The 14,695-nt window shown below is 40.6% G+C and overlaps 1 long non-coding RNA gene across 1 annotated transcript in view; it reads left to right on the top strand.

Moving 5' to 3' along the window:
- The window catches only part of LOC137246348 (uncharacterized), a 35,137-nt gene extending 21,061 nt beyond the window's left edge, over window positions 1–14,076 (top strand). The window contains exon 3 of the long non-coding RNA XR_010951450.1: window positions 13,942–14,076. This is a non-coding gene — a long non-coding RNA (uncharacterized lncRNA). The remainder of the gene's footprint in view (window positions 1–13,941) is intronic.
- The last annotated feature ends 619 nt before the right edge of the window (window positions 14,077–14,695 follow it).

The following is a 14,695-nucleotide window of genomic DNA, read 5'->3' as shown; positions in this document are numbered from 1 at the left end:
CCGGCATCATTTCTAGAGGGTTTTTGGGATCCGTCCGGGATCCCGTCGGGGTTATTTCGGGACTTTTTCTCGACTAATACGGGATGATTTGGGGACTTTTCGGCATCATTTTTGGATGGTTTTGGGGATCCGTCCGGGATCCCGTCAGAGTCATTTCGGGACTATTAGGTGATCATTTAGGACTTTTCCGGCATCATTTCTGGATGGTTTTCGGTATCCGTTAGGAATCCCGTCGGGGTCATTTCGAGACTTTTTCGGTATCATTTGGGTTCCCTTCCGGCAGCATTTCTGGATGGTTTTCGGGATTCGTCCGGGATCCCGTCAGACTCATTTCAAGACTTTTTCGGGATCATTTGGGGTACCTTCCGGCATCCTTTCTAGATGGTTTTCTGTATCAGTCCGGGATCCCGTCGAGGTTATTTCGAGACTTTTTCGCCACTAATACGGGATCATTTGGGGACCCTTTCGCCTTCATTTCTGGATGGTTTTCGGGATCCGTCCGGGATCCCGTCAGGGTCATTTCGACACTATTTGGGGATCATTTGGGAACCTTTCCGGCGTCATTTATGGATAGTTTCCCGGATCCGTCGGGGATCCCTTGATTTCAGGACTATTAAGGGATCATTTGAGGACCTTTCCGGCATCATTTCTGGATAATTTTCGGGATCAGTCCGGGATCCCGTCGGGGTCATTTCGGGACTATTTCGGGATCATTTGGTGTTCCTTTCTGCATCATTTCTGGATGGTTTTCGGGATCCGTAAGGGACCCCGTCGGGGTTATTTCGAGACTTTTTCTCGACTAATACGGGATCATTTGAGGACCTTTCCGGCATCAGTTCTGAATAGTTTCCGGGATCCCGACGTGGTCATTTCGGAACTATTTCGGGATCATTTGGGGTACTTACCGACATCATTTCTGGATGGTTTTCGGGATCCGTACGGGATCATTTGGGTCCCTTCCGGCATCATTTCTGCATGGTTTTCGGGATCCGTAAGGGATCCCGTCGGGATCATTTCGGGATCATTTGGTGTACCTTTCGGCATCATTTCTGGATGGTTTTCGGGATCCGTCCGGAATCCGGTCGGGGTTATTCCAGGACTTTCGAGATCCCGTCGGAGTCATTTCGGGACTTTTTCGGGATCATTTAAGCATGGTTTTCAGGATTCGTCCGGGATCCCGTCAGGGTAATTTCTGGACTTTTCCGAAACTATTTCGGAATCATTTTGGGCCAAAATGATTCCTGGATGGATTTCGGGATCTGTCCGGGATCCCGGCGGGGTCAGTTAGGGGGGCCGTTTGAGATCCCGTCAGGGGCATTTCGGGACTTCTTCGGGACTATTTCGGCCTCATTTCTGGATGGTTTTCGGGATCCGTCCGGAATTCCGTCGGGGTTATTTCACGACTTTTTCGGAATCATTTTGGGTACCTTCCTTCATTATTTCTAGATAGTTTTGGGGATCCGTCCGGGATCCCGTCGGGGTCATTTAGGGACTTCTTCGGAGACAATACGGGATCATTTTTGAACCCTTCCGGCATCACTTTTGGATGGATTTCGGGATCTGTACGGGAACCCATCAGGGTAATTTCGGGACTTTTTTGGGACTATTTCGGGATCATTTGGGGACCACTTAGGGGTCATTCCATGACTTTATCTGTATTATTTCGGGATCATTTGAAGACCCTTCCGGCATCAATTCTTGATCGTTTGCCGGATCCATCAGGGTCATTTCGGGACCATGTTGGGATCATTTCTGGATCCGTCCAAGATGCCGTAAGATTCATTTTGAGATTTTTTTTGTTACTTTTTCGGGATAGTTTTGAAACCCTTCCGGGATCACATTTGGATCCGTGCGGGATTCCATCGGGGTAATTTTCGGCCTATTTCGGAATCATTTTGGGACCCTTCCGGAATCATTTCTTTATGGTTTTCTCTATCCGTTGTGGATCCCTCGGGGTCATTTCGGAACTTTTTCGGAGCTTTTTCTGGACTATGTCGGGATAATTTAGGAACCCTTCCTGGATGGTTTTTGAGATCCGTCCAGGAGCCCGTCAGGGTAATTAGTGAACTTTTTCGCGATCAATTTGGTACCCTTCAGGCATCATTTCTGTGTGGTTCTCTGGATAAATCTAGAATCGGGTGGTTGTCATTTCGGGTTTTTTTGGGACTACTTCGGGAACTTTTGGAAACACTTCCGGGGCGTTTCTGGATGGTTTTCGGGATCCGTTCGCGATAGCGTCGGGTCATTTCGTTGTTTTTTCTGTATAATTTCGTTACCATTTTGGGATCCTATCAGGTTATCAGCTCATAAAGTTCTTTTTTTTACTCAATTACAAAAATAAAATGCATTAGACAAAAAAAAAATTTTAAACAGATAACTTTATAAGCAGGCTAACGTGAATAGCCCACATATTTCATTTTCGCCTTGCGGACGGGGCCGCGGGTAAAGGCTAGTATCTAATATTATATTATAAATGGCAAAGTTTGGATGTTTGGATGTTTGTATGTTTGGATGTTTGGATGTTTGGATGTTTGTCCAGACGTTTGTCTTTGTGACTCAATAACGCAAGAACGGCTTGACCGATTTGGATGAAATTTTGCACACATATAGCCAATAGTCCAGAAGGATCTACTAGCTATATATTTTTCAAAAGGGGCATGGTTCCGCCCCCTAGGAACAGTTATAATTTAATTATTATATTTTTTCGTCTTTGCGACTGAATCACGCCAGAATGGCTACACGGATTTTGATGAAATTTGGGACACAGACAGTAGTCTACTACCGAAATTTTTTTCGAACATGGAAAGAGGGGTGGGGGCCCACGACCATTTCGAGCAATTTCTTTTTAATAATTTTTACACATTATAACTTTACGTATACTGGCCTTCACCAATATCACAGACTCAAGGGGTCAAATAAGTCGAGGGCTTACAAAGTAAGCAGTGAAACACTCCGCCGCCCCCTCCCCCCTTTATCACCCCCTCTGGTGTAAAATCTATAAATTGTTATAACTCAATATAAATTTTCTCCTACTTCAATAGTTTTTGGTATCTGGCACATACAGATCGAGATCTAGACAATTTTGGAGGAACGATCAGTAGTCCTCTCCTTCTACACCCGCCATCCGCCCTCCTTCAATTGTTTTTATTAGCACGCTTTTATTAGCTTTACCTGTATGTTTCTATGTAACTTTTCATTCGCTCCAATGCGCCTGCTGCCTTATTAACATGGTTTTATAATTAGCTTCACCTTATTTGTAATCCCGTAAGGGTCATATCGAGGCCCTTCCGGGATCATTTCTGGATGGTTTTCGGGATCGGTCCGGGATCCCGCCGGGGTAATTTCGGGACTTTTTCGGGATCATTTTGGGACCCTTCCCGGATCATTTCTGTATAGTTTTCGGGATCCGTCCGGGATCCCGTCGGGGTTATTTTGAGACATTTTCGGGTCTATTCCGGAATCATTTCGGGACTATTTCGCGATCATTTGGGGACCCTTCCGGCATCATTTCTGGATGGTTTTCGGGATCCGTCCGGGATCCCGGTGGGGTACTTTCGGGATCTTTTGCGTACCTTCGAGAGATAAATTCTTGATGGTTTCCGGGATCATTACGGGACTTTTTCGGGGTTATTTGGAGTCCCTTTAGGCATCATTTCTGGATGGTCTTCGGGATTCGTCCGCCATCCCGTCGGGATAATTTCGGGACTTTTTCGCGACTAATACGGGATCATTTGGGGACCCTTTCGGCATCATTTCTGGATGGTTTTCGGGATCCGTCCGGGATCTCGTCAGGGTAATTTGGGACTTTTTCGGGATCATTTAGGGGTTCTTCCGGCATCATTTCTGGATGGTTTTCGGGATCCGTCCGGGATCTCGTCGGGGTCATTTGGAGACTTTTTCGGGATCATTTGGGGGATCTGCCGGCATCATTTCTGGATCGTTTTCGGGATCCGTCCGGGATACCGTCGGGGTCATTTCGGGACTTTTTCGCGACTAATACGGGGTCATTTGGGAACCCTTTCGGCATCATTTCTGGCTGGTTTTCGGAATCCGTCCGCGATAGCGTGGGTGTCATTTCGTAACTTTTTCTGGATAATTTCTTGATCATTTGGGATCCTATCAGGTTATCAACTCTTTTAGTTCTTTTTTTACTCAATTACAAAAATAAAATGCATTAGACAGAAACAAAATTTTAAACAGATAACTTGATAAGCAGGCTAACGCGAATAGCCCATATATTTAAATTTCTCCTTGCGGACGGGGCCGCGGGTAAAGGCTAGTATATATATAAATAAATTATCGGTACCCGACAGATGATGTTCTGGGTCATCCTGGTCCACATTTTGTTCGATATTTCTAAAACGCCTTCACATATACAACTAAGGGCCACTCCCTTTTAAAACCCTCATTAATACCTTTAATTTGATACCCATATCTTACAATACATTATAGACTCACCCGTGGTCCACCTTTATGGCGATATCTCGAAAAGGCGTCCACCTATAGAACTAAGGCCCACGCCCTTTTAAAATACTCATTTACACCTTTCATTTGACACCCATATCGTACAAACAAATTCTAGAGTCACCCCTGGCCATCTTTATGGCGATATCTCGAAAAGGCGTCCACCTATAGAACTAAGGCCCACGCCCTTTTAAAATACTCATTAACACCATTCATTTGATACCCATATTGTACAAAACGCATTCTAGAGTCACCCCTGGTCCACCTTTATACCAATATCTCGAACTAAGGCCCACTCCCTTTTAAAATACTCATTAACACCTTTCATTTGATACCCATATTGTACAAACGCATTCTAGAGTCACCCCTGGTCCACCTTTATACCAATATCTCGAAAAGGCGACCACCTATAGAACTAAGGCCCACTCCCTTTTAAAATACTCATTAACACCTTTTATTTGATACCCTTATAGTACAAACAAATTCTAGAGTCACCCCTGGTCCACCTTTATGGCGATATCTTGAAAAGGCGTCCACATATAGAACTAAGGCCCACGCCCTCTTAAAATACTCATTAATACCTTTGGTTTGACACCCGTATTGTAAAAACGCATTCTAGAGTCACCCCTGGTCCCCTTTATGGCGATATCACGAAACGGCGTCCACCTATGGAAATAAGGATCACTCCCTTTTAAAATACTCATTAACACCTTTCATTTGATACCCATATCGTACAAACAAATTCTAGAGTCAACCCTGATCCACCTTTATGGCGATATCCCTAAATGGCGTCCACCTATTTTCCCTTATGTTTCCACCATAGCTCTCAACTGAGTACGTAATGTTCGGTTACACCCGAACTTAACCTTCCTTACTTGTTATATATATAGATTTTTATTTTTCACACTTCACTATAATATTAAAACGAAATGCAGATTTTCGTTGCTTTTGAAATTCGGCTTAAAAATTGCACATGGAACAACTAAAGACTCTCCTGAATTAAAAAATGTAATAGTACCTCTAAATCGGGGGCCCCCTCAGAAACCCTCCTCCCTCTCGGCGGGCCTGGTGATGTGCTATACTTGATATCATTCGCTAAAATATTTTTATACTCAGTTGAGCAGAGCTCACAGAGTATATTAAGTTTGATTGGATAACGGTTGGTTGTACATATATAAAGGAATCGAGATCAAAATAATCAGGATCGAAAAAAAAATTGATTGAAATTTAATATCTTTACAGTATATAAGTAAATTATGTCAACATTCAACTCCAGTAATGATGTGGTGCAACAAAATATAAAAATAAAAGAAAATTTCAAAATGGGCGTGGCTCCGCCCTTTTTCATTTAATTTGTCTAGGATACTTTTAACGCCATAAGTCGAACAAAAATTAAAGAATCCTTTTGAAATTTGGTAGGGGCATAGATTTTATGACGTTAACTGTTTTCTGTGAAAATGGGCGAAATCGGATTCCACGCCCAGTTTTTATACACAGTCGTCCGTCTGTCCTTCCGCATGGCCGTTAACACGATAACTTGAGCAAAAATCGACATATCCTTAATGAACTTATTTCACGTGCTTACTTGAACTCACTTTATCTTGGTATGAAAAATGAACGAAATCCGACTATGACCACGCCCACTTTTTTGATATCGAAAATTACGAAAAATGAAAAAAATGCCAAAATTCTATACCAAATACGAAAAAAGGGATGAAAAATGGTAAGGTAATTGGATTGTTTTATTGACGCGAAATATAACTTTAGAAAAAACTTTATAAAATGGTTGTGACACCTACCATATTATGTAGAAGAAAATGGAAAAGTTCTGCAGGGTGAAATAAAAATTATTAAATAAATTATAAAATTAAAAAATTGCTTCAAATAAATGTTTTCATACATTTAAAAAAAAAAAGCAATATGGGCAATCCCCGATTATTAAAAATCATACAAACAGACAAAATTGGTTAATTCGTTGTAGTTCTATAAATAGAACGAAAACAGCAACAAAAACCAAAGTTTCTTTGAAAACCGCCGTACCAAGCATAGCTTTAACACATAATTGCATACGAAGTATGCAATGTGTAAAAGATTAAAATATGCATAAAGAAGGCAATTGGGAAAGACTTCACAACAGGCATGACGTAGCTGAATGCGTTTACAACCATTTCAACTATCGTAGGGGTGCGAGTTCGACTCCCACTCCCGGGAGAAAAGGCTTTGAAGAGATTTACAAGGTATAATCGAAACAGCTGTCGCCTTGTCCGTCCTGATGTCACGTTGTTTAAATTTTTCCCAAATTATTAAATAAATTATAAAATTAAAAAATTGCTTCAAATAAATGTTTTCATACATTTAAAAAAAAAGCAATATGGGCAATCCCCGATTATTAAAAATCATACAAACAGACAAAATTGGTTAATTCGTTGTAGTTCTATAAATAGAACGAAAACAGCAACAAAAACCAAAGTTTCTTTGAAAACCGCCGTACCAAGCATAGCTTTAACACATAATTGCATACGAAGTATGCAATGTGTAAAAGATTAAAATATGCATAAAAAAGGCAATTGGGAAAGACTTCACAACAGGCATGACGTAGCTGAATGCGTTTACAACCATTTCAACTATCGTAGGGGTGCGAGTTCGACTCCCACTCCCGGGAGAAAAGGCTTTGAAGAGATTTACAAGGTATAATCGAAACAGCTGTCGCCTTGTCCGTCCTGATGTCACGTTGTTTAAATTTTTCCCAAATTATTAAATAAATTATAAAATTAAAAAATTGCTTCAAATAAATGTTTTCATACATTTAAAAAAAAAGCAATATGGGCAATCCCCGATTATTAAAAATCATACAAACAGACAAAATTGGTTAATTCGTTGTAGTTCTATAAATAGAACGAAAACAGCAACAAAAACCAAAGTTTCTTTGAAAACCGCCGTACCAAGCATAGCTTTAACACATAATTGCATACGAAGTATGCAATGTGTAAAAGATTAAAATATGCATAAAGAAGGCAATTGGGAAAGACTTCACAACAGGCATGACGTAGCTGAATGCGTTTACAACCATTTCAACTATCGTAGGGGTGCGAGTTCGACTCCCACTCCCGGGAGAAAAGGCTTTGAAGAGATTTACAAGGTATAATCGAAACAGCTGTCGCCTTGTCCGTCCTGATGTCACGTTGTTTAAATTTTTCCCAAATTATTAAATAAATAATAAAAAACCCTTAAAATCTTGGCAGGTATTACATATATAAATAAATTAGCGGTATCCAACAGATAATGTTCTGGGTCTCCCTGGTCTACATTTTGGTCGATATCTGGAAAATGCCTTCACATATACAACTACCACCACTCCCTTTTAAAACTCTCATTAATGCCTTTAATTTGATACCCATATCGTACAAACTCATTCTAGATGCACCCCTGGTCCTCCTTTATGGCGATATCTCGAAAAGGCGTCCACCTATAGAACTAAGACCCACGCCCTTTTAAAACACTCATTAACACCTTTCATTTGATACCCATATCGTACAAACATATTCTAAAGTCACCCCTGGTCCACCTTTATGGCGCTATCTCGAAAAGGCGAACACCTATAGAACGAAGGCCCACTCCCTTTTAAAAATACTCATTAACACCTTTCATTTGATACCCATATCGCACAAACAAAGTCTAGAGCCACCCCTGGTCCACCTTTATTGCGATACCTCGAAAAGGCGTCCACATATAGAACTAAGGCCCACTCCCTTTTAAAATACTCATTAACTCCTTTCGTTTGATACCCATATTGCACAAACGAATTCTAGAGTCACCCGTGGCACACCTTTATGGCGATATCTCGAAACGGCGTCCACCTATGGAACTAAGGATTGCTCCCTTTTAAGAAACTCATTAACACCTTTCTTTTGATACCCATATTGTACAAACTCTAGGGTCACCCCTGCTCCACCTTTATGGCGATATTTCGAAACGACGTCCACCTATGGAACTAAGGATTACTCCCTTTTAAAATACTCATTAACACCTTTCTTTTGATACCCATATTGTACAAACAAATTCTAGGGTCACCCCTGGTCCACCTTTATGGCGATATCTCGAAAATGGGACCACCTATACAACAACCACCACTCCCTTTTAAAACCCTCATTAATACCTTTAATTTGATACCCATATCGTACAAACACATTCTAGAGTCACCCCTGGTCCACTTTTATGGCGATATTTCGAAACGGCATCCACCTATAGAACTAAGGCCCACTCCCTTTTAAAATACTCATTAACACGTTTCGTTTGATGCCCATATTGTACAAACATATTCTAGGGTCACCACTGGTCCACCTTTATGGTGATATCTCGAAACGGCGTCCACCTATGGAACTAAGGATTACTCCCTTTTAAAATACTCATTAACACGTTTCTTTTGATACCCATATTGTACAAACAAATTCTAGGGTCACTCCTGGTCCACCTTTATGGCGATATCTCGAAACGGCGTCCACCTATGGAACTAAGGATTACTCCCTTTTAAAATACTCATTAACACCTTTCTTTTGATATCCATATTGTACAAACAAATTCTAGGGTCACCCCTGGTCCACCTTTATGGCGATATCTCGAAAAGGCGACCACCTATACAACAACCACCACTCCCTTTTAAAACCCTCATTAATACCTTTAATTTGATACCCATATCGTACAAACACATTCTAGAGTCACCCCTGGTCCACTTTTATGGCGATATTTCGAAACGGCATCCACCTATAGAACTAAGGCCCACTCCCTTTTAAAATACTCATTAACACCATTCGTTTGATGCCCATATTGTACAAACAAATTCTAGGGTCACCCGTGGTCCACCTTTAAGGCGATATCTCGAAACGGCGTCCACCTATGGAACTAGGGATTACTGCCTTTTAAAATACTCATTAACACCTTTCATTTGATACCCATATCGTACAAACGCATTCTAGAGTCAACCCTGATCCACCTTTATGGCTATATCCCTAAATGGCGTCCACCTATAGAACTATGGCCCACTCCCTCATAAAATACTCTTTAATGCCTTTCATTTGATACGCATGTCATACAAACACATTCCAGGGTTTCCCTCGGTTCATTTTCCTACATGGTTATTTTCCCTTTTTTTTTTGTGTTATTAACTAATATTTTTTTCATTTCCCTAAGTTTACTCAAAGCCAAATCCAGCCCACCCTGAGGCGGCCGCCTCGACCAATTATAACTTGTGTAAATTTTTGGCTGGAAGTGCCTGCTAAAATTCAAATTTTATTTAGGACAAATACCAAAAGCTTAATAAGCGTTTATACCTTCCCATACAAATTTTGTGATATATGAACCTAATGAGCATATTTAATTAATAAAGAAAGTTTTAATTAGTTAAACAATTATATTTAAATTTACGCATGTACCAGCGAAATGAATAGAATGAGGCTTTGACGGCAAAACATTTTGCTATACTTTTTCAAAAGAAAATTTCCTAGTAGATAATTGCTTGTTTATATATACATATGTATATTTGCACAGTTGAATTGTGTTATCAAGTTGATTCGTATACAATGACTGTATTTTCAATGAATTTTTATCTGTTTCCAAACTGCTAATAGTTTCTACTGTATACTGGCAAAAAACTAGTGCACTAGTATCTGAGCAACAACACTGCTCGAACTTACGTGGCCCAATAAATCGCAAAACATTCGCAGACGCAGAGATAAGCACACAGTGAAACAGAAAGAAAGATTCACTGGTTTTCTTAAAAAGGTAGGGTCCAATACCACCCTGAAATACCTTTTTCTGAAATAATCCCGAAATATGTATGAAAACAATGAATCTGCCTGCGATAGCTAAAAACTTTTCGTTACCAGTCCTTCCGATGTGATTCCCGCATCGGTATGAAGTACCTTTGAAAACCTAAACAATATGGAAACAGTCCTCAAAAATCTCGACAATATTATTACGAAGCCAATCTAGAAACGGATCCGAAACAGCCCCGAAAAAATCTCGAACACTGTTCCTAAACGGTCCTGAAATAGTACAAGAAAAATTTTAAATAGTCCCGAAAATGTTCCTCAAATAATCCCGAATTGGTCCCTTAATAGCCTCAAAGTATCTAGTCTATAATCAGTCCATAAACGATTCCGAGCACAATCCCGAAATATTCCTGAGGTATTCTAAAAGTAGTCCCGAAAAGATTCCATACACGGTTTCGAACTGGCCCAGCTATTTCCGATTTCATCCTGAAAAATATCCCAAACTGTCTTGTTATAAACTCGGGAGTACGGAAATGGTCCCAGAATGGTGCCGAAATTCTCCTGTAAGTAACCAGAAAACACAATATTTTATAAACCTTGAACCGTGAATGCATACATACATATATTATAAAAGTAAAATTTGGGATGTTTGATGTTTGAATGAACCAAAGTAATAACGACTTAGGAAAACGGTTCATATAAGTGGAGCGCACGTTACATGTATTGGAAAGTTCACAGAAAAGGAGTCAACTTATCAATATGTGTATAGTCAATTAATTGCGCTCCACCTTTATATTTTTATTTCTCATAAATATTTTTACAATTTCTATGTCAAAATTCAGCAAGAATATGCCTTTATATAAGGATACATTTTTCGCTGATTTTGTCCATTTATATAAAGATAATGCTTACAATTTTTTATTTTCCTTTTATTATGTTTCTTAAAATGGGCTACATAGATTTCAATCTGACTTATCACAACTGTATCCAAAAGGGACTATAGGGGATCAATTATGCTCCAATGTAGACAAAACAGATCAATCGGAGACCGCTCTCTTTGGGGGTTAGGTTAGGTTGAACTGGCCGGTCCACGAGGACCTCACATAGATAGATTGAGTCCGTAGTGTTACAAGAAGTTTGTTTTAATGACCAAATTGAAAAACCCTATCAAAACCCAGGACCTATGTTATAAAATAACTCCGTCCTCTTGGCAAATACTAGAAGCTTCCTAGGATTTAAACCACTTGCTTCTTCTAGATCTGACAGCTGTATCACTCCCAATAGCTGGAGTCTTAGCCTTGCAAGTGCAGGGCACGAGCACAGAACGTGGTCGTTCGTTTCCTCCTCCAACCCGCACTTCCTACATCTGCTGTCACTGACCAACCCTAACTTAAAAGCATGTGACTCCAGAAGGAAGCGTCCAGTCAGAATACCCGTCATGAGTCTACAGTCCTCTCTTTTTAATGATAGAAGCAATTTTGTTAGTCTAGGGTTGTAAGACCTACACATAATCTTCGACACTTTACAGCCCCGCGCTTGAACCCACGCCTTCCCGCTTGGTCGATCATGTGCACCTCTCGCCATCGCTTAATCTTGCCCAGTCTAATTGGGACGTCTACGGAGCAAGCTTCAAGGGATGTGCCCTTTTTAGCTAATTCGTCCCCTTTTTCATTCCCATCTATTTCCGTATGCCCTGGGACCCAATATAGATGTATGCTTCTCCCTGTCCCGATTCTCTCCAGAGACCGCTTACACTCTAACATGCATTTAGATGCTATACTACGCGAGATTATTGCCTTAATTACTGCTTAACTGTCAATATAAAAGTTGACACGGTTGCAGCTTAAGCTATTCTCTTCCAGGGTTTCTACTGCTTTGGTTACGGCTAATATTTTCGCTTGGAAAACGCTACAGTAATCCCGCAGCCTGCAGGATCTGCTTATTTCCGGATCAGCACAGTATACCGCAGACCCTACTCCTTCCACTACTTTGGAACCATCTGTGTACACGTGTATCGCCACGTCCGCCATTTGCGCACTCTTGCGTCAACCGTCCACCTCTATTGTGGCCTTAAGATCTCCCTCGAAGCGCAGATAGGGAATCACGTAGTCTGTTCGTCTTGCGATTGATGACGCTATACTACTATGGCCATATGGTCGGCGCTCAAGCTGCCCCGAGGTACCGAGCCTTGTTGCAGTTGTTAATGCTATGTTCTTTGCTACCAAGTCTACAGGTGGAATGTGCAGAATGGCATACAGTGCAGCCGTCGAGGTTGTTTTCAGGGCTCCCGTAATGCTAAGAATCGATGGTCTGCATATCTCCTCTAATTTTTTGAGGTATGTTGTTTTTTGTGTGGCTTTCCACCAAACAAGAACTCCATAGTATAGAATAGGGCTTACAATCGCTGTAAAAACCCAATGATAAAGAGAGGGCGATAAGCCCCACGATGATGATTCCTAGATATTTTGTACAAGGTTTCTCCTGTAAGGTCACGCCTCCTAATTTAGGCCTGGTCCAATTTGGGATCTTGTACCTCTTTGTCAACAAGACCATATCCGTCTTCTCCGCATTGACTTTGAACCTGACATTAGACGCCCAGGTATGAATATCCCGAAGCGCCCGATTCATCAAAGAACTAATCGTTGGAAGGTACTTTCCACTTATGACAATTGCAACGTCATCTGCGTAAGCCGTAAATTTTACGGGTCCCTCATCGAATCGCCTGAGCAGTTGGTTGATGACCAGCGTACACAGCACAGGTAATAGCACCCCTCCCTGCGGCGTACCCCTGTCCACTGGCTTCGTGGCCTCGTACAATCCCCATTTTGATGTAATCTTCCTGCAATTTAACACGCAGCCGATCCATCTGATTAAGGCGGCTCTTCTAAATCGTCTCCCGATGGGAAATGTGTGTCGAGAAGCACCTCAAGGGATTCCTCACTATTACGTGACCATTCCCCGTTCTCTTTCTTTATTAGTCCCTGGTAGAGATATACGCCGCCGATAAACGCCGCCGCCGATTAGGGTCGTTTTTCGCACGCCCCCGCCGAATGTCAAAAATATCGGCGCGGCGGCGGCGTCCGGCGCGGTACTATATTTTCTACTCGTTTAAGACTGTTTAGGACATTTATTGTTCAAGTCGAAAATTGGTCGGATATGGTCGAAAGTGGTATCAACGGATACCCATCACTGCCAGTTATAAGAAACTAATTGCGAAATTTAACTCTTTATAACTATTCAAAAGTTATTTAAAAAAACAGGTGTTTTCGATGTCAGCATAACACGGACTTTGCATCACCCAATTCACCAAGTTATTAAAACAAAACACTAAAATAAACGTTATATAATAAATTTATATAATCACTTTGCATATTTTTTCCAAAAAAAAAAAAATTACCCAAGGCGTTTCAAATTGTTTTCAAGTTGTTAAAAAAAGCAAAAAACTGCCGACTTTTTTAAAAATTTTATATTGCGATTGGCTGAAAGAGTAAGCGAAATCAGTGATGCAAAATCCTTAAGTAGGTTATAGGGGCATAAACACTCCTTTGAAATGTTTTTTACCTCATACTTAAATTGAGAATATATGTACGTATGAGAAGGGTTTGAAAAATCACTTGGGCTTACATCCAAACATCTGTTGTTTATTTGCGAAACTATACAATAGCGTCTGAAATGTTAATTTTAATTTTAACACTTCATCCTTCAACAGCCAAGTCTCCCGGTTTGACATAAAGTTGGCGGCCCTATTCAAAACTATTCCCTTGGAGTTAATTACATTGATTATAGCCTATCAACCAAGTTTAAATATCACCCACACGTTACGGCTCCTTTTACAAATGTGAATACGTAGGCTCATATATGTATTTAGCAGGTGATTCTTTGTCCTTCGCAAGAACACTCAAAGTGGTGAAGCAAAAGCTTTCCCAAGACTGTGGAAAAAGTGACCGTGTGTGCTACTACCCTAACGAAGTGGACAGTCGAACTAGTCTGAAAACTGAAGCTACGCGGTCATCCATAATGAGCTATTATATCATAAGGCGGGGAAACAGCAGTAAACATCATTCATAACTATATTGTGCCGCCCGATATTATTTAAATACGAGAAGGAGTCTTCGGAACTTATAAAAGCTACAGTGAGTGATATAAAAAATCAAATTGCCAAATTAGAACCAACAATAACTGAAATTGAAGAGGGGAATGTCATTACAATAAAGCATGATTTTCTTCTAACAATGGTCGATGGAAAAGTTTTGAACTTAGTAACAAATACGACATCTACAATGAAATGTTCAATTTGTAAGAAGAGCCAAAAGGACTTTGAAAATCTTGATGATTCAATAACTGACGAACTAAATTATCAGTATGGAATATCTCCTTTGCATGCTAGGATAAGATGTATGGAATTTGTTTTGAAGCTGGCTTATACACTACCACAACAAGGAGAAGTTTTCGACGACAATAGA

The sequence above is a fragment of the Eurosta solidaginis genome, chromosome 3 (genome assembly GCF_040869045.1).
Source record: "Eurosta solidaginis isolate ZX-2024a chromosome 3, ASM4086904v1, whole genome shotgun sequence".
NCBI classification, from domain to species: Eukaryota; Metazoa; Arthropoda; class Insecta; order Diptera; family Tephritidae; genus Eurosta; species Eurosta solidaginis.
This window is presented reverse-complemented; position numbering and strand designations above follow the sequence as displayed.